We start from the raw sequence: 22540 nt of genomic DNA, 5'->3' as shown, positions 1-22540 counted from the left end.
ACTTTGCACCAAAACTTGAGGGGTGCAGTGTTTAATTCCTTACCTTGCACATGTGTACACTTACAGTGCCTACCACAGCTGGGCCCTTGACCTGAATGGGGCCTCTTGGTGCTAGTGCACTGCTATGAGAATTTCCTGCAATATCTTTATCAGATCATACTGTAATAAGTTTTGTGTATCATTATGGGCCAGGACCGTATGTAATTCCATGGTGGAGGGTGGCCACAACCCTTCAGGAATTAAGAACAGTCAGGAGGTGATAACACATCCAGAGAAGTACCGCCACCTGGAGAAGCTCTCATATATTTGTTCAAGCTAGATTCTCCAGACCAACAGACAAAGAAAGGACTTTTGGATAAATGGCCTGAGTTTACACTGACTCAGGGCCTTCTTTCTGATCCAGCAAATGGACAGGACTGTCTGTCCAAGGAGCGATGTTCAATTCCTCCTGGGAAGAGTTGGAAGGACTTTGGCCTACTGACACCCCATAGGACTGATGTGTTGATCTCTGGTGAATTTTTAGAATTTGTGTAGGACTTCTATTGTTTTGATACATTTTCTCTGTAAAGCTTTCACCTGAAGAGTAAATGTGCTTGCTTATAAAGAGCTGTGTGTCTGCTCATAACTGCTGGCAATTACGTTATTCACAGTCTTTGAGGAGAAAGCAGAGCACAGACGCTGGCCTGTTTAGGCAGTTTGACCCACTGTGAGTATCACCGTGTATACAGGGAGCTGTGCCGCCTGGCAAAACCCTTTTTAGGAAGGAATGAGACACAGATCTCTACCCTAGAGTGGTGATATCTGAGAAGTCAGGAGCCTAGAATGGGTGCTCTTGGTGGATCATGGAGGACGATTACAGGTGCAGTTGCCTGAACTGTGACAAATGCTATTAAATAACAGGCAATTTAATAATTTTTTAAAATGTAAAGTATGGACATAATTTTTCTTGTAGGCACTGCTCTAGAAGATAGCTTTTAGGAATATATATTTTTTAAAATATGTGTTGATCTGTCCTCATACTTGCCTTTTAAAACACCTAGCACCAATGCTGTGTAAATAATAATTAACAGTAGTGCAAATTAGACATAAACTCTCAGTGGTGTGTTCTCTGCAAAATGAATGAATGATACCTCCTCCTCTTATATCTATACATATAGACTCTCAGTGTATCAGATATACAACTAAGTAAATAATTTCCTTTAGTACAGCTTTGGTTAAGCAATGTATGAAACAGTGGCTATTGCTGGGTTTTTTTTTTTTAAAGATAAGCTTGATAGAAGCCAAAGTAGATACAAATACAAACATTCTAAAGACTAGAGGGAATGATTTAAGGAGGCAGATTAAGGGAATTTAAAACATCCACATCTTCTGAAAAGAAGAAACAAGGCAAGATTATAGCAATCTAAAAATACTTAAGTGGTAAGAACATAAGAAGGTAAGGGATTATTTAAAATGGGCAAAGTTGTTAGAATAAAGTCTAATGGCCTGAAACTAAAAGGAGTTAGATATTAAGAAAGCATTATTAACAGTGAAGTTATTTAGACAATGAAACGATTTGGCAAAGGAGGTTGTTAAGCTGTGTCAACAGTAGCTTCTCTAAAACGCTGCAAAAAATGCTGTGCAGACTGGTCCTGCATTCTGTAGAGAGCTAGACTACATGATGCAGGACGTGCTTTTCAGCTCTGTCATTTTTGGGGCTCACACACAGCACCTACAAGGAGTCACAGGGTTTGCAGTACTAAATAATGATTTCTAGGGCATGCAGTTGCATATAGCCACATGTTTATAGTAGCCACAAGGTGCATAGTATTTTTAGATGTGCTCCCAAACAAAAATGTAAAGTTGGTCCCTGTCCTCGGTCACACAGCTGTTTTCCAACCTTCCTCATATTCCACATCTTCTGTCCACCCCCAGTTTCTACCCCTTCTCCCCTCCCATGTGCATCCTTCAGTGCATGCAGATGCCATTCGCCTCCATTCCCAGGACCAGCATCACCAGGAGGCAGGCAGGCTGACAGCAGTGTGTTTCTTGGTGTCCATGAAGAACAGGAGAGCTGCAGCTTTAAAATGTGAATGGAGGGGCTAGGGCCTCTCTCTCTTATCCAGAGGGTAATCGGGGGAATGTCTTCCAAGGGGAGCTAATGGATCATCGTCCTCTCCCCACCTCACAGTGAAATAGGGTGTGTCAGGCTATGTCTTTCCCTCTCCTCTTCCTCGGGGAGGAGGCTAGGGCAGGGCCCTTCCTCTACTTTTCTCCCCCTGCAAAGGAAACTTTGATTTGGCAGGGTGAGGGAGTTGTGGTCTGTGCTCCACTACTGCTCTCAGTGCTGCTACTTGCATCTATCACAACACTGTATTGAGCACTCCAGCCAGAAGCCATGGACTGTGGCTCAAAGTTCACTCTCGGAGCCTAGCCTTGCTGCTCTCACAGCCAAGCAATAGTGCCTCAGGGCCTCAGGAGTGCAGGTTATACTAAGCAGGTAGCCACCTATTAAGGTTCTTAATTTCCACTGTATAAGTCTACCTGTTAATTAGTAAATACCTAAACTGATCAATCCACCTCATAAAACAATCCCCCGTGTAAAACATTATTGTATGTGGTGGTGGTGGTGTTTTTGTGATAATAATCACAAGGAGCTCCCTAGAAAGATTCTGTTCTGCTTTTGTTTTCTTGTGGCACAAAATGAGTGTAAGAAAACTGAACTCTCTCAAAATAACGCTCTCTATCTTAGGGTTCTGCCTGTGGAGAATTGTTAGGGCTGAGTTATAAATAAACATGAACTTTATTATGGAAAGGCTTGCAGTCCCACAATGGTGGTGATGTTAGCAGGCACCAGTACAGTATCTTCACAAGGGGGATGCAATGAATTTGCTTCTCTCCTTCAAACATGAGGAGCTGGTAAAATGTTTGAAGAAAAATCTATTTCTAGCTTAATGCTTGTGTACCTTAATAGATTTTTCTCCTGAGTTTGTTACCTCTAGTCAAAGTACTTAACAGTGACTATATTTTGTAGTGGGTTTTTTTTTTCCATATACAGAGCTTGGTTTGGTTCCTCTCTAGCTGAAGAGAAACTGTGCAATGGGTAGGATAAATAATTTATACATCTTTAATACTGGAGTGCTAAGTTATTCCTTAAAGGCCAGCATTTCATAACTTCTTTTTTATGCCTGAACTGACTTCTCTTCACGAACTGAGAAGCTTTCATGAAGCACGCAACCCACTATCTCACTTAAGTCTGGTACCACTTAAGACAACACAGGTGAGTGTCCTCTTTGCCTTTTCTCTCTCTCTCTCTCACACACACACACACACACACACACACACACACACACATACCACTCGGTCACAGAATTCATATTCAATAATATTTTACTAGCACTGGCATATATCAGGATGCAGTGTGATCTATATTAAGGTTTCCCATTCTGAAGGATCAGTTTTAATTTCTCATAGCTTTCTTAAAGTTATACTTTTTTGGTTGAAATTTAGTATGCTTGCTTTCAGTTTTATCATAAGCATACCAAATAGAGCTATTATCAAGCATGCAGAGAGTGGGCTTTTGCACTAACAAATAGTATTTGTTTATATAGTTGTTGTAGCTATGCTGGTCCCAGGATATTAGAGACAAGATGGGTGAGGTGATATATTTTATAGGACCAACTTCTATGAGCTTTTGAGCTACACTCAGCTCTTCTTCAGAATAGTATTTGTGGCTTTTTTTTTTTAAGTCATACCTCTCATCTGAGATATTAGAACCAAAACCATGAAAATGCCTAGATCAGGGGTCAGCAACCTTTCAGAAGTGATGTGCTGAGTCTTCATTTATTCACTCTAATTTAAGGTTTCATGTGCCAGTAATACATTTTAACATTTTTAGAAGGTCTATTTCTGTAAGTCTATAATATATAACTAAACTATTGTTATATGTAAAGTAAATAAGGTTTTAAAATGCAGAGCCCCCCGGACCGGTGGCCAGGACCCAGGCAGTATGAGTGCCACTGAAAATCAGCTTCACCAGTGCCATAGGTTGCCTGCCTCTGGCCTAGATTGTAAATGTGCCGTTTGATGAAAATAGCTTTTGATTTTGGTCAAGTGACAAGGATTTAAAAAAACATCCTTCAAATGTGCATGATGATTTTTTAAATAATACAAAACCATCTGCCAGTGTTCTCTTGGCATGGCTTGTATGCCTGTATGGATAGAGTGGGTGGCTACACTGGATAGAAGCTTGTTCATTATTCCATTGGATTTACACAAGTGTGCATAAGAGAACTGAGTGCAATTTCAGTTTTAAAGTGTAAGCATTGGTTGAATATGCTCACACAGATTCGTACAGTGTGGAGAAAACTGTATCTAGAGGTCTGAAGGTACCCTGCCTCCTTCCATTTGGTAAGTGAGGTTGTGAATGAAAGTTTTTCCATACATTGTGAGGAGAAGATGGGTATAGACAAGCCTTTCCAACTGCTTTCCCTAGAACTCCTATCCCTAATGCAGGGCAGAATACCCTCTGAAAGCCCTCTAAATAGCATGGGCCCCATGGTGTGCTGGCTTGCAGGAGATGTGCCCAAAGCAGCATCCTTGCTTGTATGATGTAATTGGCAACAGATGCTAGAAGAGAGGCGTTTTCTGTTCCTTTCTGTAACATGAGTACGCTTTTACTACAAAGGGCATCTCATCCAGCCCTTTGGATATCCTAAACTGTGACCATCACAACAGTGTAGGGCAAGATTTGTCAGAGTTTAGTACAGGAGGTAGTGTAAGATTATGTTGATTTTTAAATAGTGAGATTAAGAGTTTAAGTGACTTGTTAAATTTCCTTGCTTATTAGTAGACAGGAAGCAAGGGGATTAGTACTGTATGACAAGTAATTATTCCTAAGAATACTTAGGAAGTTTCCATCCCTTGATGTTCCACATTAGAGTAGGCTACAGCTAGCAAAATATTTCAGCTGAATATTAAATTTGCTGCAAATTTCAGTTTCAGGGCAACCGAAACTATTTGCAAATCATTTTGGCCAAATAAAAAGAGCGGGTTTTTTTTTTAAAGCTGAATGGTTTTGAAACAATCCGTTTTGCTATCTTGTTTCTAATTTTGATATGTCCCTCTGAAATCTGGTTTGGAAGATAACCATTTCATTTTCAAATTCAAAACAACCTTGGAAGTGTTTTGGTTTATTCAAACAAAATGTTTTTGGTCTTCCATTTTGGTGAGGGGGCAAAAAAGCCCAAAAACTTCAGTTTCAGCTAAAACAAACCAGAAGATCAGTTATATGCTCACCTGCAGCATAACCAAAGTTCTGACCTCCAAGCCTTTGTTCAGTACCTTCTTAATGTAATAATGCTGGGTCTGTTCTCCCCTGGATACAATTTAATTGGCATTAATGGCAGAGCCGGCTCTACAGTTTTCACCGCTCCAAGCAGTGTGCCAAATTGCCATGGCGGGGGCAGTCCGTGTGCCTTTAGGGTGGCAGGCGCGTTTCCAAGGTGGCAGCAATTCGGCGGCAGCTCCTATGTTTAGCTGAAGCCGCCGCGGACAGCTAAACATAGAAGCTGCCGCTGAATTGCTGCCACCGCAGAAACGCACCTGCCGCCCTAAGGGCACACGGACTGCCCACGGCGGCAATTTGATGCGCTGCTTAGGGGCAAAACAACAGGGACTGCCGCCCTTGTAGATTGCCGCCCCAAGCACCAGCTTGGAATGCTGGTGCCTGGAGCCGGCCCTGATTAATGGGAGAAGTGCAGACGCATCATGGAGTGAATAAGTCCATCTGATATCAGTGAAACCATACTTAATATTTCCCATTCGCTTGTTTAATTAAGTTCTTTTATTACTTCAATTCCCACCACTCCACTTCTTTTCACTAGTGATTCTTCACGTACTTCAAGGTTTATCTCTGTTCTGCATTTATATTATTTCTCTTTTTCTCAATGTAGATATCCCTATAGTTGTTAATTCTTTGTATTCTAGTAGCACTCAAAGTGTGCTACACTACATGCACACAAGAAACTGTCCTTGCCCCTGAAAGGTTTCAGTCTAAGAAGACAAGCATGGAGCGTGGTGGTGAAGGATATTGTCAAAATAAGCATATTTTCTGTGTATATTATGTATATTGGCTGTTTGTTTTTTTACTAAGTTACGTATCAAATATACCCAACGGCCCCCTCAATCTCTCAATCATTAATTGTCTATTTTGTTTTGGGTGTCACAAAATGTTAGCGCTCTCATTACATATTAGACATAAACTCACTGGAGTAGCATTAGTTGGTATCACTCTGTTCAGAACTGGAACACCGACTCCCGTCCGTGCAGGGTATCTTGTTGCCTATGCTTCCCATTCATCTTTGTAATTTTTAATTATTTCTAGTGAATTCACCTTTAGCTCCTTCCCAAACAGATCATTTGAATATTAAATTCTTCCCTTTTAGCTATTTCCCTTTCTTTTCTGTACTGTCTTCTGTTCCTAAATTAAACATCACCATCTGCTCCCTTAATCCCTCATTTACATCTTACTCCTTGGTCATGTTCAGAGCCTTTATTATCTATATATGTATTTCCTTAACTTCGTGTAGATTGCTGAATGAAAGGCCTCCAACTCTAGTCACTTGTGTAGCTGTGTTTCACGACAGTTCCCTATTAATCTTTGACTAACCTATCCGAAAAAAACCATGCACGGCAAATTTCTGAGTTTTCTTCTGCAAGTTTTGGAGGCTACAGAGTGTCCTTCAGGCCTGACTTTTAGGTTAGAGAACAGAATAGTAAACTAATCAGATTCAATCTCTCAGTATGATTTAGTAGGCTTACTAGTGTGAAAATCTTTGTAACCTTCTCAGTTCTTCTAGCTATTTCTTAGAGTTTTGTGAGCTGGATTACCCTAGATTGGGGTAGTGAATAGGCAATAGATTGAGGGCCAAATCTGGACTGCCAGATGCTTTTGAATGGACCGTGAAATCTTTTTATTTATTTATTATCATCATTGTTGTTTTTGTATTTTCTCCAGAGTCTAGACCTGGACTATACCTTGACCAATAAATTTGGACCTTGACAAAAATAATTGATTTCCTCTGTCCTAGGAACAAGGCACACAGTTTTATATGTGCAGATACAAAGAAAACTTTTAAGTTTATTATTTTTTTTATTAAAGGTACAATATGCTTTGTTCCACAGGACCTCTTAATCACTCAGCATGGAGGCTACACCTTGAATGAGCCAGCTGTTCAATATCTGTTTTCATCCTAACTGTTGAATGAGAAGCTCCTCCCTCACTGTCTCATTACTTGCACACCATCCAAGATGTGCACTGAATGAGGCTGCAGAAAAAACAGTATGTGATCACGTAATTAAAGACTGTATCATAATGCAGATGCACAAAGGGGTAGTTAATATTTCATGGGCAATCTTAACTCTGGCATTCTTCACTTTGTAACTTTAAAAGTCATTTAACAACAACAATAGCCTAAGTTATTAGCTGGATAAACTTTTCTTTCTAAAATCCTATTTTCACAATCAAAAGTGTTGTAAATGTTCATTTAGGGCTGACATTTTTCATCCTTTATCTCAGCTTAAAGGTGAATTTCCAGGGAAAGGTTCTCCTTGGAGGGAGGGATAGCTCAGTGGTTTGAGCATTAACCAGCTTAACCCCCAGTTGTGAGTTCAATCCTTGAAGGGGCCATTTAGGGATCTGGGCAAAAATCAGTAGTTGGTCCTGCTAGTGAAGGCAAGGGGCTGGACTCAGTGACCTTTCAGGGTCCCTTCCAGCTCTATGAGATATAGGCATACAACCAAAAAAAAAAATGTCTGCCTTTTTTTTCAAGCTATCTGAGCATGGGGGAAAAAGCACATGCCCTAAACAAAATGCTTATCGTGTAACCCCTACCCCTAAAGTAATGCTTTTTGCACTGAGATAATTGAAAGTGGGTTAATTTTCAGACATCTTAGACATAGCCATCAATAAGAGGTGTCTTTTTGTAAAGTCTGAAGAAAATTCGGTTCACATATAAAAGTCCTAAGTGATCTGAAAATAATACTGACCATAGCTACTCCTTAACTATCATGGGGATGTGCCAATGAGGACAAACACCTGTTGTTGTTTGAAAAATGGCTGTCAAAGCAGCAAGTTTATTAAATCAAGATACATTAAAAATGGTACCCCAGAAGGCAGATGGTTTTGGCAGATGTTGAAAGGATAGATGTGACAGTAAATCCCTTTACTGTTGCAAGCTTCCTTTTCCGTAGTCGTAAAATAATGAGCAATGGTACTAATATTATTGATTTGAATTGTAGTGCCTAGGAATCCCATGCTAGACACTGTATGAACACTGAACAAAGGCAATCCCTGCCACAAAGAGCTTACCATTTACTTATAAGACAATACAACAGATGGATGGGGTAGTACAAGGAAACAATGAAACAATATTGATCCACATGAGCGGTTGTGGTCTCAGCATACCAGTGGCCTAAAAGTTGTCATGTTTTTTGTAGGCCTCATGGAAAAGAGAGTTTTGAGGAGTGATCTGAAAGAGGACAACATGTTAGTTTTGCAGATATCTACAAGGAGCTCCTGCCAAGTGTGAGGAGCAGCATTGGAGAAAGCATGAAGGTGCTTGTTTGGACATATAGCAAGAGGGTGATAGTGGCTGGTATCATGGGCTGATCAGAGTTGACTTTTTGATACTGAATGAGAGATAGTAGATAGGAATGGGGATAGTCCATGAAGGGTCTTGAAAGTTAAGACAAGTAAGCTTAGGTTTGATATGATCGGGAAGAGGGAACCAGTGAAAGGATGCAAAGAAAGCTTTGTCAGGAATGACATATCTAGGTCCACAACTTATCTCCTGTTTCTGGCACATGCTTTTCAAGTGCATAGACATAGAACTTCTTACCTTGTCAGCATACCATTGATGGACTAATGAACAGATGGAATGGGTAAATCAGATCCTGGAACCTCCATTGCTTCCTAATTATTGTCAGGATTACTGGGTCTCCATGCTGCCCTTCGCAGAATTGGCCTATACGTATTCAGTCTGTGTCTCTACCCAACAGAGCCATTCTCCGTCTGCTATGGTACCACACTTCCAGCCAGCATTACACACAGTTTCCCTGGTCCCTACAGCAGTGGATCTTGTCACCCATCTGCACCACATACCATGGGAGTGCATGGAACATCTGGAAGCTGCCAAAGAGAAGAACATCTGAAAGCTGCTATAGCTACAAGCGCTACGCCAATCAAGGCCGCCAGGCTGTACCTAACCTTACCATAGGGGACAGGGTCTGGTTGTCAATGAGAAGCCTCAGATCAACCCAACCATCAGCCCAGTTAGACCATCAATACATAGGTCGGATCAAGATCATGGAGCAAATCAATCCAGTGACTTTCAAATTGCAGCTACTAGAGTCAATGAAAACCCAACTAGTATTCCATGTCTCCTACTTAAAAACGCTATATAAAAAACCCATTCCGTGGTCAGTCCAGCCCACCAGCACAACCCGTAACAGACCAAGGACAAGAGGAATATTTAGTCCAACGGATTCTGGGCTCCAAGCAAGTGCAGGGTAAGCTTCATTGCCTAGTGGATTGGGAAGACAGTGGTCCTGATAGCCAGTCCTGGGATCCAGTGGAAAATGTTCATGCACCAGATCTACTGTAGGACTTCCACCGAGCTCATCCTAAAACACCTGGGTTGAGGGCCCCTAGAAGTCGCCTCAGATGCGGGTGTGGGCAGTGCCATCAGGATGAGTTCCTTCAACTGATCCTGAGGACTAGCCAGCCCAGCCTGTAGGCAGCTTAATGAGCTCAGCCGGGTTGTGGTAAGACTAGCTGATTGTCTGGCCCGCCTGATTGGCTGACAGGATCCAGCAGGCCTGTTTTGAAGCTCAGCAGCAGCTCCAGTTGCTCCTGTGCCTGCATTGTTCCCAGCTTTGTTCCTGTCCTGCTCCATCCCTGCTTCCCTGCTGCGGCTCTGACCTTTGGCTCAACTCCTAGTTTCTGTCTCCAGCTCTGGCTCTTGGCTCCAGTACCTGACTCCTGCTCCAACCACTAGGCACAATTGCCCATGCCCCAGTTGTGACAGGCTTGATATGGTCAAAGTGACAGGCTGAGAAAATTATCTTTTGCAGTAGCATTCTGAATGGATATGAACAGGGTAAGACTGCATTTGTCCCGGCCAGAAAAGATGTTGCCATAGTGGAGGCATGGGCTGATGAGAACCTGGATGAGAGTTTTAGCTGTGATAGAACCTTCTACTAACCCACTAATCTAGTATTGCTGCCAGTGCCAAAGTCTAAACAAGCTACTCTGTCATGAAAGTTACTATTCCATGCACTCACCTTCTTTGGTGAATGGAAAATTACACACTGGCTATTATTATCGTTCATTCATATCACAGTCGTATCCAGGAAATTCAGTTCACAAATTGAAAAGACATATGTACTGAGGATAATCAAAATGAAGTAATACTATGCATGGACAGCACAGCATTTTCCAGTCACCCTTTTTCTTTATTTGGGAAGAACATTTCTGCAGGCATGCCAAAGGAAGCTTTTGAGTGATTGCATCTTTTCTTTGCACAACTCTTTCTCTAGCATGGACAATTTTCGACAGCAATCTATCATATTCAAGTGCTGCTCCTCGGAGTGGCACAACAGCATGGATAACTATGGCAGCAGAGAACCCCTCTGGAATTGTCGAAATACTACTCTCTACTGGACTACATAAAATCATCAGAAAGGGGGTCTGAAATGGTGTGCCTTTCTGCTGCCACACTAACAGTAGTAGAAACATCAAACACATTTTGTAACTCTCGTCCTGAACTCTGCAATTCCTTCTAAATCTCACATTTTAAGCTTTCGGTTTCAGCCAGTATTTTAGCCAACATGCTTTAGATCAAGTGCTTTGTTTACTCCTTTGAAATTGTTCATATTCTCAACTAAGAAAAATAAGGAAAGGTGAAAGATTTCACTGTGCTGCCCTCTTACAGAAAGTATATAAAAGACTTACATATGTTAGACAAGTTGTTGTTTTGTTTTTTATTTCTGTAAGGAAGAAAAGAGCAATTTACTGAGGGGAAACAAACTATGGTTTTTTTTTATGAAGTGGAGCTGATAATGAGCATTTCAAGACTCCAGTTTCACTCCCTCAACTGATATTAAGCAGCGAGTAACTTCCTTTAACTCTGACTGGTACAGTAAATTAATATAGCCAAAAGGCATTATTAATAAAATATTGATAGTTGTGGAATATTCTCATTGAATATGCTTTGCATTGTACTCTAAAAGAAAAATGGAAAATACAATATTCCAATCACATTATGCTAATGAAAACTCTTGCTCCAAGACATGAATCTACTTTGGGGAAGGAGCAATTTACATTATCTTTTTGTTAAAAGTTGGAGCTTTGTTTCTTCCTTTTTTATTCAGTTTATAATTAAGTGCATGTGTGTACACATGAGTGTGTGCTCTCTCTTAATATGCACACATGCATGTGCAGACGGTGACAAAAATTATGTTAAAAGAACATTAAGGCTGCAGAATCACGCGTTTGAACTGTCTCCAGGTCTTATTTACTGCACACTCTTCAACCCGGCTCTGCATACGGAGATATTAACTCTAGTGCTTCACAAACACGATTGAATTTTTCACAACACCCCTGTTATTTGTCCAATGCAAAGCTCACATTGACTTCACTTGTGAATAAAGTCATAGAATTTAAGGCCAGAAGAGACACCAAACCATCTAGTCTGACCTCCTGTATATCACAGGCTGCTAACACCACCCAGCACCCACACTCTAAACCAATCCACTGAAAACAGACCAAAGTATTACAGCCTACAATGAGGATAGACTATTATGTGACACTGGCAGAGGATAGGAGCGACAGAAGTCCACCAGTGCCCGAGGCCGCCACAGTGTCTGGGAAAGGATTAAGTGATTAGCAGTTCTGCAAATAAGACCTGAGAGTTTCAAGCAGAACTGGGTGAATAATTGATTTTTTTTTTCAGGTTGAGCAGACACCCGGCATGTAAAGTTTCATCCCAAATGCTTAAAGTTTGGTAAGTTATAAGCATAGGATCTTCTAATGCAAAGTGTCTGGCAACTTTTGGTGCACTGCCTATAATACACACACATATAGTTGGGTGGTGTCCCCCCATATACATATACACATATGTGAGTAAGGCTGGACATATGCTAGATTGCATTTAGCATGCTCCTTTGATAGTCACCTGCACTCTGCCCATTAATTCAGCTCATGTGGGAACTATTCTAATGCTGAAATCCTCTGAGCAGCTTCAAGTAACTACAATTAAAGAAACTGCCACAAATATGTTTTCCTTCCTAAAGTATTCTGGTCTAAGTTGCAAGCTTGGCAATAATCAGTCCCGCACCAGAGACAGAGCTAACCTCCATATCTTGTGACCCTGAGCATCTCTGAGCTTGAAAATCAGGCCTTGTGTAACTAAAGTTGCATCTGCAGTGTTCTGTGGCTGAATGGAGATTGGTTTCTATTTCTCATTTTCTGTTCAAATGCAATAGTACTGGCTGGGTTTCAAATGTTTGGAACTTTCAAGTATGTATATTGTACATGTACAGTGTGCTAGATGCAGAATGGGGAGTGACACCACTCCAAATGCAAGAAGCAGTGATATTTTCTCCCTAGGGCTATTGAAAAAGGTTTTAGAGCATCACAATACAAATGCAAAAATATAGTTGCTATTCCTTACTTCCTCTGTAGCAGTCTCACTGACTGTGAACACTGTAAAATAAAAAAAGTTTAAAACAGAATCATGGGGAAAGAAATAGAGTAGGTGTTTTTTTTTCTTGTCAGATATTTTCTTATCTGTACCGAAACAAACAAAAACAATTTTATTTTGTAATACACATCATTTTAATGCGGGAAATTTTTAAGAAGACTATTCAAGATCACATAATAAATAATGATTTTGTCCCTGATATTGTATTCTCTGTGTATCTGTGTTTGAATCATGCAAAATAAAGATGAAAAAAAACCAATCCCCTATAACAAATGCTAAATGCTGGGATGACATTGGCCTTTTTATGTGCATGAGCTGCCACTATTTTTGCAATGTAGTGGTACCTTTGCCCAACTTCTGATCTCCTGTGCAAAACTGGAATAAAAGGGGGAATTGGGTTTTTCAATAGGGGATTCTGTTTCTCTTGAATTTCTCTGTCCTTTCCCTGTACCCTGGCCATAGAGCACAAGAGTAGTCACTTCTGCTGCCCATGGGATATTTACTCTACATAGTTGCTCTGCTTTTTAGATTTTGTCCATTCCCATGAGAGGGCCTAGATTTTCCCCATTATGTGGTTTAGGACATGTCATTGAATATTCTAAACTCTGACTTTGCTTGGGTTTTTCACTGAACTCTCTACATTTTCTGTGTTTTCCAAGAGCTGAGGAAATGTAGTGTTACAGCCTTTTTGAGGACTTTGTAAGCAGAAAGACAAAAGTCAGTTTGTGTTTAACTTTGCATATTTATTTTTTGCATTAAGACAGAAATTGTTGAAAATACTTATTTTTTAATTGGATATTGAAAGCAAAATGGCCCAGTAGTGCAATATTAGAAGGCTTTAGCTAACACTCTTCATAGTATTCGAACTATAAAACTGTCCTTGCTTTAGCAGTTTTATTGGTTTAGCTAATCTTCTTCTATCAGAAAAATAAATGTTCTGTGGCTAAAGAAAGGGAATAGCCAAGAACCATGATAAATTAAATCTCTAATTTTAAATTATTTAGTCTGACAAGGTATTTACACGAGGCCTTTAATCATTATACAATTCCATACCATAGGTTTCAAGTTAGCGGTAATCTTTTATTATATGGGGAAGGTGAAACAAAGCAGAGACATTTTATATAATAGATTTGTTGTGCAAATTGGCATTAGTCACTCACAATTCATCTCCTCCAAGATATCCACTAAGTGGGGTATTTTGCTTTTACTATAAAATAGTGTCTTATTGAAGTGAAATGCTACAAATGTCTGCAATCAAACATAATGAATGTGAGTGACTATAGCGGAAGTTATGTTGCATCTTTCTGTATTCATACGGAAATGTGCATGTTAGTTGATGACCTCCTGGTGATGGGCAAAGATCCAGTGTCTGTGCTGATTCTTTTGTGTGTCTCAGATGTCTGCAATACTGTTGACTGCAAAGGGCTGTTGACATATTTATGGACTGAGGGAAGTGCAGAAAGAGTTGCTCTTGAGTAATCCTATTTGATTTTCTCTGAAAGAAATCAGATGGTGGGGTTGACCAATAGTCTTTCCCCTTGTGGTCCTTCCCTGGTGCAGACCCCAGGATTCTATTTTGTTGTCCACTTGGGTCAGCTTATATATGAGGGAGCTAGTGAGGTAGGATGGGCTGCAACGTCTTCCATACATGGCTGGCGCTCAGCTGTCTGCCACCATTTCATCAGACCAGATGGTACAGTTAACCAGCTCTCCCAAAGCATCCCAGGAGAGGGGCTTGTAAGATCTGACAGAGGCTCATCCTAACTAGATGATGGTAATGTTGGTAGATTGGGGAAAACAACCAGAGGAAGCAGCAGGGGCTATGTCTGTCTGCTTTAGGATGAGAGGATGTGGCAGTTTGTGAAAGTGCTGCCCGTGGGAGCCAGCTGAGGTCACTCAATCAGGGTGAACTGCAAACAAAACGAGGCAGACAAACCCCCAACGCTGGTGGATATTCCAATACTTGGATTTACCAAGCCAGCACAAAACAGCTTGTGTAGTACCTCACTGGTTACTTGGAAGTCCAAACCAGGCAGTTCCCTTAAAGTACCCAGTCTTAGGCCTCCGTCTAGACACACACGATGATGATTCCTGAAAATCTTATCTCATCATATAAAAGAAAAGGTTCTTCCAATCCCAAAGGATCAGCCACCTACCCAGGTCCAATTATAACTTAGATCTTACCCAAAATACACACTATTAGCCAATTTTTATTAACTAAGCTAAAATTTATTAAAAAAGAAAAGAGTTGGTTAAAAGATTAACATTCATACAGACTTGAATTCAATTCTTGAGGTTTAGATACATAGTAGAGGTGAGCTTATAGTTGCCAAAAGTCTTTTTAGAAATAGTCCATAGGTTATAGTCCAATATCCCTATTCAAGGTAGCTCTAGTCAATGACTGGGGATCTCAATCTTCGTGGCTTAAGGTTTCCCCCTCTTGAAACCCAAGCAGATCTGAGATGAAGTAGGATCTATCCCAGGGTTCTTATACATTTCCAGCAGCCTTTTGGCCTGAGAAAACAATAGGCTTAACTCCTTCTCCCAAACATCCTGGCAATTAACACAGGGTAATTTATCCATTAAACAGTTCAGATACAGGTTACCATGGCCTTCAAAGAGACACATAGACAATAATACTATTTCACTCAAGTATTTTCCTAAATGTTTAATATTCCTTTTTTGATCTCTGAATTAAAGCCATTGCAATAGGCAAGACTTGTTTGCTTACATCACAAGACCTGAGCAAACACCTACCCTTCTACCTCTAACAATGCAGACTTGTATTTCAAAGCTCTATTCATTTACGTATCTTCCTTACCAGTTTCTAAAGTTCACCCATGTGTCAGGTCAGTCTATGAGTTAAATAACTCTTTCTGGCCCTGTCACCTTCCAATGAAATATTATATTACATCATAACATCACACAGTCTTTCATTAATCAGGTTCTCGGCCTAAGGGGCTTGGCTTTAAATCTCCTTCTCATTGAAAAGAGCCAACTTCTAAAGTGTCCTTTTTTCACCAGCTAGCTATAGGGCTGTTGCTGTTGGACAGGAGAAAACATTTTGAGGAACTGAAGGAAATTATGGTTGCTCTCATGATAAAAGGGGGATATTTCCACTCTTTCTAAGTAGCTTGCAATCTCTGTCTCCTACAGGACCCATTGCTGCTTCTGGTCAGGGGCGGCTCTAAGCACCAGCAAAGCAAGCACTTGCTTGGGGCAGCCCATTTGCAGGGGCAGCAGGGATCCAGCATGGGAGATGAGAGCCAACAGGGGGCCCTGGAAGCTGTAGTTCCTTGGTTAGCTCCCTGCCTATACAGCCAGCCCTGGAGCAGGGAAATAACTACATTTCCCAGCATTCCCTTGGCCACTACCAACTGGAAAGGAAGGGGAGGGACCTCATGCTGCAGCATGCAGTGAGTGGAGAGTTGCACTGTAAAGGGTAGGGATACCATATTTTAACATTAAAAAAACAGGACACTCTCCATGGGGAAGGAGGGTAGCCCGAGCCTGCCACCATCCACTCCCTCCGACTGCCCCCCACAGAAACCCCAACTCATCCAACCTCCTCTGCGCCTTGTCCCCTGATCACCCCCTCCCAGGATCCCTGCCCCTAGCTGCTCCCCAGGACTTCACCCCCTAGCTAGAGGCCACTGGTCCTTGTCCCCTGATTGCCCCTGGCCCTAACTGCCCCTTGGGACCCCACTCCCTATCTAAGCCTCCCTTCTCCTTGTCCCCAACTGCCCCCTCCTGAGACCCCCTCCAACTTCCCCCCTAGGATCCCACCCCCTACCTGTCCCCTGACAAACCCCTGGGACTCCCATGCCTATCCAACCGCTGCCTGTCCCCCCCAAACCCCATACCAATCTAACCCCCCCTTCTCCCTGCACCTGACTGCCCCCCCGAACTTCCACCCCATCCAACCCCCCAGCTCCCTGTCCCTTGACTGCCCCCCCGAACCCTCTACCCCTTCTCCGACCCCCCAGCCCCCTTACCGTGCCACTCAGACCAGAGTGTCTGGCTCTGTGCAGCGCCAGACACGCTGCTGCATACATGCTGCTGTGCTCCCCTGCGGAGCCACAGCCCCCACCAGCACCTGCCTTCCAGATTTGAACACCTCAAAATTCAGGAGTGCTCAGACTCAGTTTGGGCAGTTGTTACTTCATTTCTCCCAAATTAAATATACTGATCCACTGTAACTTGCTGTAGAAAAAGTAGGATAAAATTGAGCAAGAAATGCTTCCCAGTGGTTATTAGGACTGGAATTGCTATTTTCAACAGCCATTGCCTTTTTTTTGTTTGTTTGTTTAAAAGGAAGACAGTGATATTGCATTGGCAAATTCCCCATAGAAAGAAAGAGTAGAACAAAAGAATAACAAAGGCGCCTGAACTTTTCCTCATTTATGTAGGACAGTCTTATAATATGCATCCAGATATCCTCCAATCACATAAGCTGAAAATTGTTCCACTTTACTGCAGTTCTGTAACCATATGGGAACCAATCCTGTCTGTGTTCTGTACACATCCAAAATTCCTGCTGAATGACCTGTCCTGGGAGCGAGTTACTAGTGACCCAGGGCTGCAGCGGAAGTAGGGTGCAGGTGGGGGGGGAGAGCCCAGGCCTGGGGTACGAGGGGGTTGCAGCGAGGAGCCCAGGGCTGGTATGTGGGGCAGCCAAAAAAAATTTTTCTTGGGGCGGCAAAAAACCTAGAGCCAGCCTTGCTTCTGGTTTCCCACCTCAGTTTAGCTTGAAGTTCCTTTTATCGTCTTTGACCTTGCCAGAATGTGCAAACATTCCTTCGTGATGCAGATCTCACCACAGTTATCCATGGGTTTGTTTCCTCTGGGCTGGATAATTGCAAGGTTCTCTAGTTAAATCTGTGCTTCAGGGCCTCTGAGAAGTCTCGACTGGTGCAGAATATGTCTCTCCACCTGTTAAGTACAGCCAAGCGCTCTGCACTGGCTCACAATCCACTTCTGGCTCCTGGGCACAATTTGATGTATTAGTTATCACCCAGGAAGCTCTGAATGACCTGGGACCTGCCTGTCTTCAGGATCAGGATTTGCCCAATGCCTTGCTCCAGACATTGGGTTGACCTGGAAAGCTCTTGCTGTCTTTCCATAGAACAGAACTGAAGAACATAAAGGGTCCTGAGCAGTAAAATTCACTCTCCTTATGAGCCACTAAGTCTTGTGATTTTTAGCAAGGAATGCAAAATATGTTTAATATGGGTGAGTTCAGTGGGACTAGAATTTCACCCTCTGTCTTTTTCATAGTTTAGACTTGTAGTCTTGATGGTATTTTTCATTCAGTGGCAGTAGAATTAGGAATTCAGTCACTTGTCTGTTTTGTGACAATTATTGACAGCACTTTTCTAAAGTGCACCAACATACCACAGTGGTTGGTGCAATATACATAATAATTCAGATAATGTGTTGCTGAGTGTTATGGCATCAAAGGGTAGAGTTAAGGTTGCCATGGGAACTTTAATTCTGGCTTTTTTGGATTAAAGATTCAATCTTTAACATTGTGGTTATTTCTATAAACACATTTATTTTGCAGTATGTGGAAGGTTCTATGATTGACTTGGAGGAAATCTAATTCAGAACGAGGATTTCCTGTGATTGGAAGTGACTATCAGAGGGGAACTGCAGAAACTACTGCAGTACATATTTACCCTTTGATAATTTGTAGGGCTACATCTTGGCTGTTCAGTGAATTTTCATTCCAAATAATTCAGTAGATTTCTTTCACCTTCTGTAAGTGTGACTGGTGTTATGCCTGAGGGGTGTATACTTGTTTTTAGAAATTATGACTCATGGCTTGAGGGGGTGAAGAATACAAACTAGGAATTTTCCCTGTGATCTTTATTGAAGGGTCTACTGGATAATTCAAGAAATGAAGACTCCTGGGTTCCTCACAGAGAACAAAGAATCTGTGACAGTTCTGAGCAACTACTGAAAAGCAAACAGTTCCAACTGATCAGTTTCTCAGCCATAAACCCAAGACTGAAACTCTTTCATAATCCCCAGACAAGTTACAATGTGACTTGCACACCACATTGAAAATGTATTTGTTTTAACCTGTTAGCTACCCAATCCTTATTCAAGTGCCTGCGAGTCTTACAGCTAACATACCACATCTTTGAATATCTTCATCTTTAACCCTTACATTTTCAAAGTTCTTTTAAGGTTCAAAGCAGGAATATTGAAAAGTGCAAGTATTTTCACTTCCATGGCTTTTTATGAGAAGGAAGATTTATCTCTTCAATTTCAAGTGAAAGAGACAAAACTAAGATGACCTAGAAAATGGAATCAACTCCTGAAATGGTCATTGTGATGGGTTCCCCGCAGGGTGCCACCTGGAACTGAGGTACCATTGAGTCCTCTGACCCACTAGCCTGGACTCCCTCTCACACTGTACTACTGTGACAAGCTGCAGACACACTCCCGGTCTAACACCTCCACCAGCATTCACACAGGTAGTGAGACACCCAGGCGCAGTAAGATGCAGGCTCTCTAACTAGTCACTGCACGAACCAACAATAGAAAGTTTAAAGCCAAGTAACTCTCAGCTCCTCAGGCACACCCCCTCTCTGGAGCACAAATCCCAAATTATACCCTCTTGCACTGCACAGGGAACTGTACAGTGTAAGTGCATAGAGTTACCCCCTCTCCCCCTAATGTGGAAAGGAATATACAACAGCCTTTGCCCCTTGAACTACAATTTCCCATGCACTTCACTCCAACTCACTGGTTTAGATAAAGCAGAAACAAGTTTATTCACTACAAAAGATAGATTTTAAGAGATTATAAGTGATGGCAACCAGATCAAATCAGATTACCTAATAAATAAGCAAAAACACAAACTAAATCTAAGATACTAGGAAGATTGGATATGAATTAGCAAATTCTCACCCTGGCTGATGATACAGATTCTTAAGGTTAAAGCTCCACTTGCATTACAGCTTGGGATCCCCAGGTCTTTCATACACAGAAGTCCCTTTAGCCTAAGTCCAGCAGTTCCCCCAGTTCAGTCTTTGTTCCTCAGGTATTCAGAAGTCGTCTTGTGTGGGGAGTGAAGAACATCAGATGATATCACTCCCTGCCTTATATAGCTTTAGCATATAGCAGGAACCCTTTGTTTCAAAACTTGGTTCCCAGACCGGTTTGTGGAAAAATACTGACATCCCAAGATGGAGTCCTGAGACATGTCGTCTGGTCAGTGTTATAGCAGCCATTGCTTACTGGCTGGCTAAATCACCTACAGGAAGGTGAAGCTATTCCATAATTCATTATCTTTGCTAATGGGCCATCAGCCCCATCTGGCTTCTTCATTGTTGTACCTGAAAGGCTGACTGTGGGTTTTTTCCAGAGTAAGCCCATTTTAAATACAGATCCCTAGTCAATAATCATAACTTCAGATACAAAAATGATACATGCACACAAATAAGATAATCATATTCAGCAAATCATGACTTTTCCAATGACACCTCACATGATGCAGCTTGTACAAAATGCGTCATAATTATGCCATAATCATATCATAATAATAAACTATGAAAAATATGGGGTGCAGTGTCACAGTAATAGTAATAGAATTTACATAAATGTTCAGCCATCTATCCCATATCACTCTTCAAAGGACAGTAAATATCACTATCCACATTTTACAGACAGAAAAACTAAGCTGGAGGAAAATATCACAGTAAATCAGTGGCAGATTAGGAAATAGCGACAAGCTCTCCTCACATGTCATGAAACTAAGATGGGGAAAACAAAAGAACTAGAAAATCTTCAGGTCAGCCTGAGACACATGGAAATGTTCCTCTGACTCTGCAAAACAGCAGTGGGTTGGACTTGATGACCTGTTATGTGCCCTTTCTATCCCTACAATTCTTTGAAAAGAAAATCCCAGGTAGTAAACTCTGGAATTCTATCCTGTGATGAGATCAAGAGTTGTTGCATTTCAGGAAAAGATCTAGTTAGACTATCAGCCTTCCAAATGATACAGTGCTACAATAAATGTCTTTGATCAGTCCAGAAGAACTGCTCAGCAGAGTTAAGTGCCTTAGTAATGTACAAACTGTTTCTTATTGGTCTGATAAGGCTGTCCCGAGCTCTCCTTATCACTATTATAAATGTGTTCATTATTCAAATCTGTGTAGCAAACAAATGTATAATGTCAATAGGCCAATAAGTGGAGGACAAGAGCTTTCAGCCAATCAGAACTATTATTCTAGATGCCATTCTAATAAATTTACAGTAGATTGATTTATTCCATGTTTTTTCTTGATTATCCTCTCTTATTTGGCTTTTAGGAAAGCCTCTTCAAATTACTAAAATGGGAATACGTGGTTACGTTCTCAGCCAGTCTGTTTACATACAGTTTAGCAGAGTTCTGAGATGAAGATGCTTATGTCTTTTTTTCATTTGTGGCCAATTCAAATGCATCCATTTGTTCTTCCACTATTTATCAGAGTCAATGGAAGGAATAGTTGCTATTCCTTCTGCAGCCTTTTCTGTATTAACAAAATCATGTGATATTTAGTAATTCCATTAAATTACTGTAGAAATTGCAGCTTGTCTTGCCATTTGCCTTCATCTTTCTTAGTTATATTCACGTAGATCATGTCTCTGTGGAAGCTTTAGTGAATGTATAAGTGTTTGATCTGTGTTTGCAATGCTTGTTATATTCCTGATTGGTTCCCAGGTTAATCTAATTTATAGCAAGTATTAGATGTTAATAAAACCCCAATGATTTCTAGTTCAAAGGCCCACAAGGACACCATATAGACTCTGGAGTCTGGTCTGAAAGATTACTCTGTGAGAATTGTAATATTTATGTGAAATTTATTCAGCCACAAATGGTTCAAAATCTCCAATAATATTCGCAGAGCGTTGTTAATTTTAAGAGTGGCAGCATATGCACTTTTCCCCCTTCAGTATAACAAAAATGCTTTGTGACAATGTAATCTTTCAGTCTTACCTTCTGGTCTGTCATCACATGTTTGCAGAATTGCCACTGACATTCAACTGATGAATCATATCATGAGCCACCAGCCGAAAGATTATTTCAGGAAGGATGATTGTGAAAGAAGGAGCTGAATAATTTATCTGAACTTAAAGCCATGGGCATCAGTGATAGGACTTTTCATGGCTGAAATCAATTGTCTTTATTAGTCTGGAAATCTTAGTAAATTGGTGTCCAAGTTTATTGTGGTTTTTGGTTTAGGTAAGCAGGTAACTTTTTTAGAAAGAGAGTATAATGTATAATGGCTCATAAATGGTGTTTCATTTTAAAATTCAAGTGAAATTGAATCAAATATGGTTTTCTTATGGACTGAGATGGGTTTAAGGTTCAAAGGATTTCTTTCAAAATGTATAAAATACATTCACTACATTATGCACAGAAATGTAATCATTGGGTCAGATTTTTTAAAATAATTCAAAATGTTGACAAAATGACAATCTAAGGAGTTAAGCAATTGCTTCCTCTCTTCATTGCTTTGGATTCATTAGTCCATTGCAGGAAGCAATTAATTTGGAATTGATAATTAATTAGATGCTGTTAAAATATGAGAGTAGATCTGTCCAATAGGGGATATTCTATAATACTTAGTATTTCACATCTGTGAGATCTGCAGAATCGGACTTCACCCAACAGACTGCTTAGATTAGCCTTGTTTTGCTTCAAAGGATTGAAATCTCCCCTACTATACATTGGATGTAGTGCTCATACTGCATTTAGAGTTTTATCTATTTAAACCACTTCAGTGGTAAATGTGTGTCTATAG

General features: G+C 41.0%; 1 protein-coding gene across 1 annotated transcript in view; it reads left to right on the top strand.

The window, feature by feature from the left end:
- Positions 1-22540, top strand: part of LOC127043793 (microtubule-associated tumor suppressor candidate 2-like) — a 388941-nt gene that overhangs the window by 277662 nt on the left and 88739 nt on the right. The gene's annotated exons all lie outside the window — the stretch shown is intronic.

This window comes from Gopherus flavomarginatus, chromosome 1, assembly GCF_025201925.1.
Source record: "Gopherus flavomarginatus isolate rGopFla2 chromosome 1, rGopFla2.mat.asm, whole genome shotgun sequence".
Taxonomy (NCBI): domain Eukaryota; kingdom Metazoa; phylum Chordata; order Testudines; family Testudinidae; genus Gopherus; species Gopherus flavomarginatus.
Note: the sequence above shows the minus strand (reverse complement) of the source record. Positions and strands in the feature narration are given on the sequence as shown.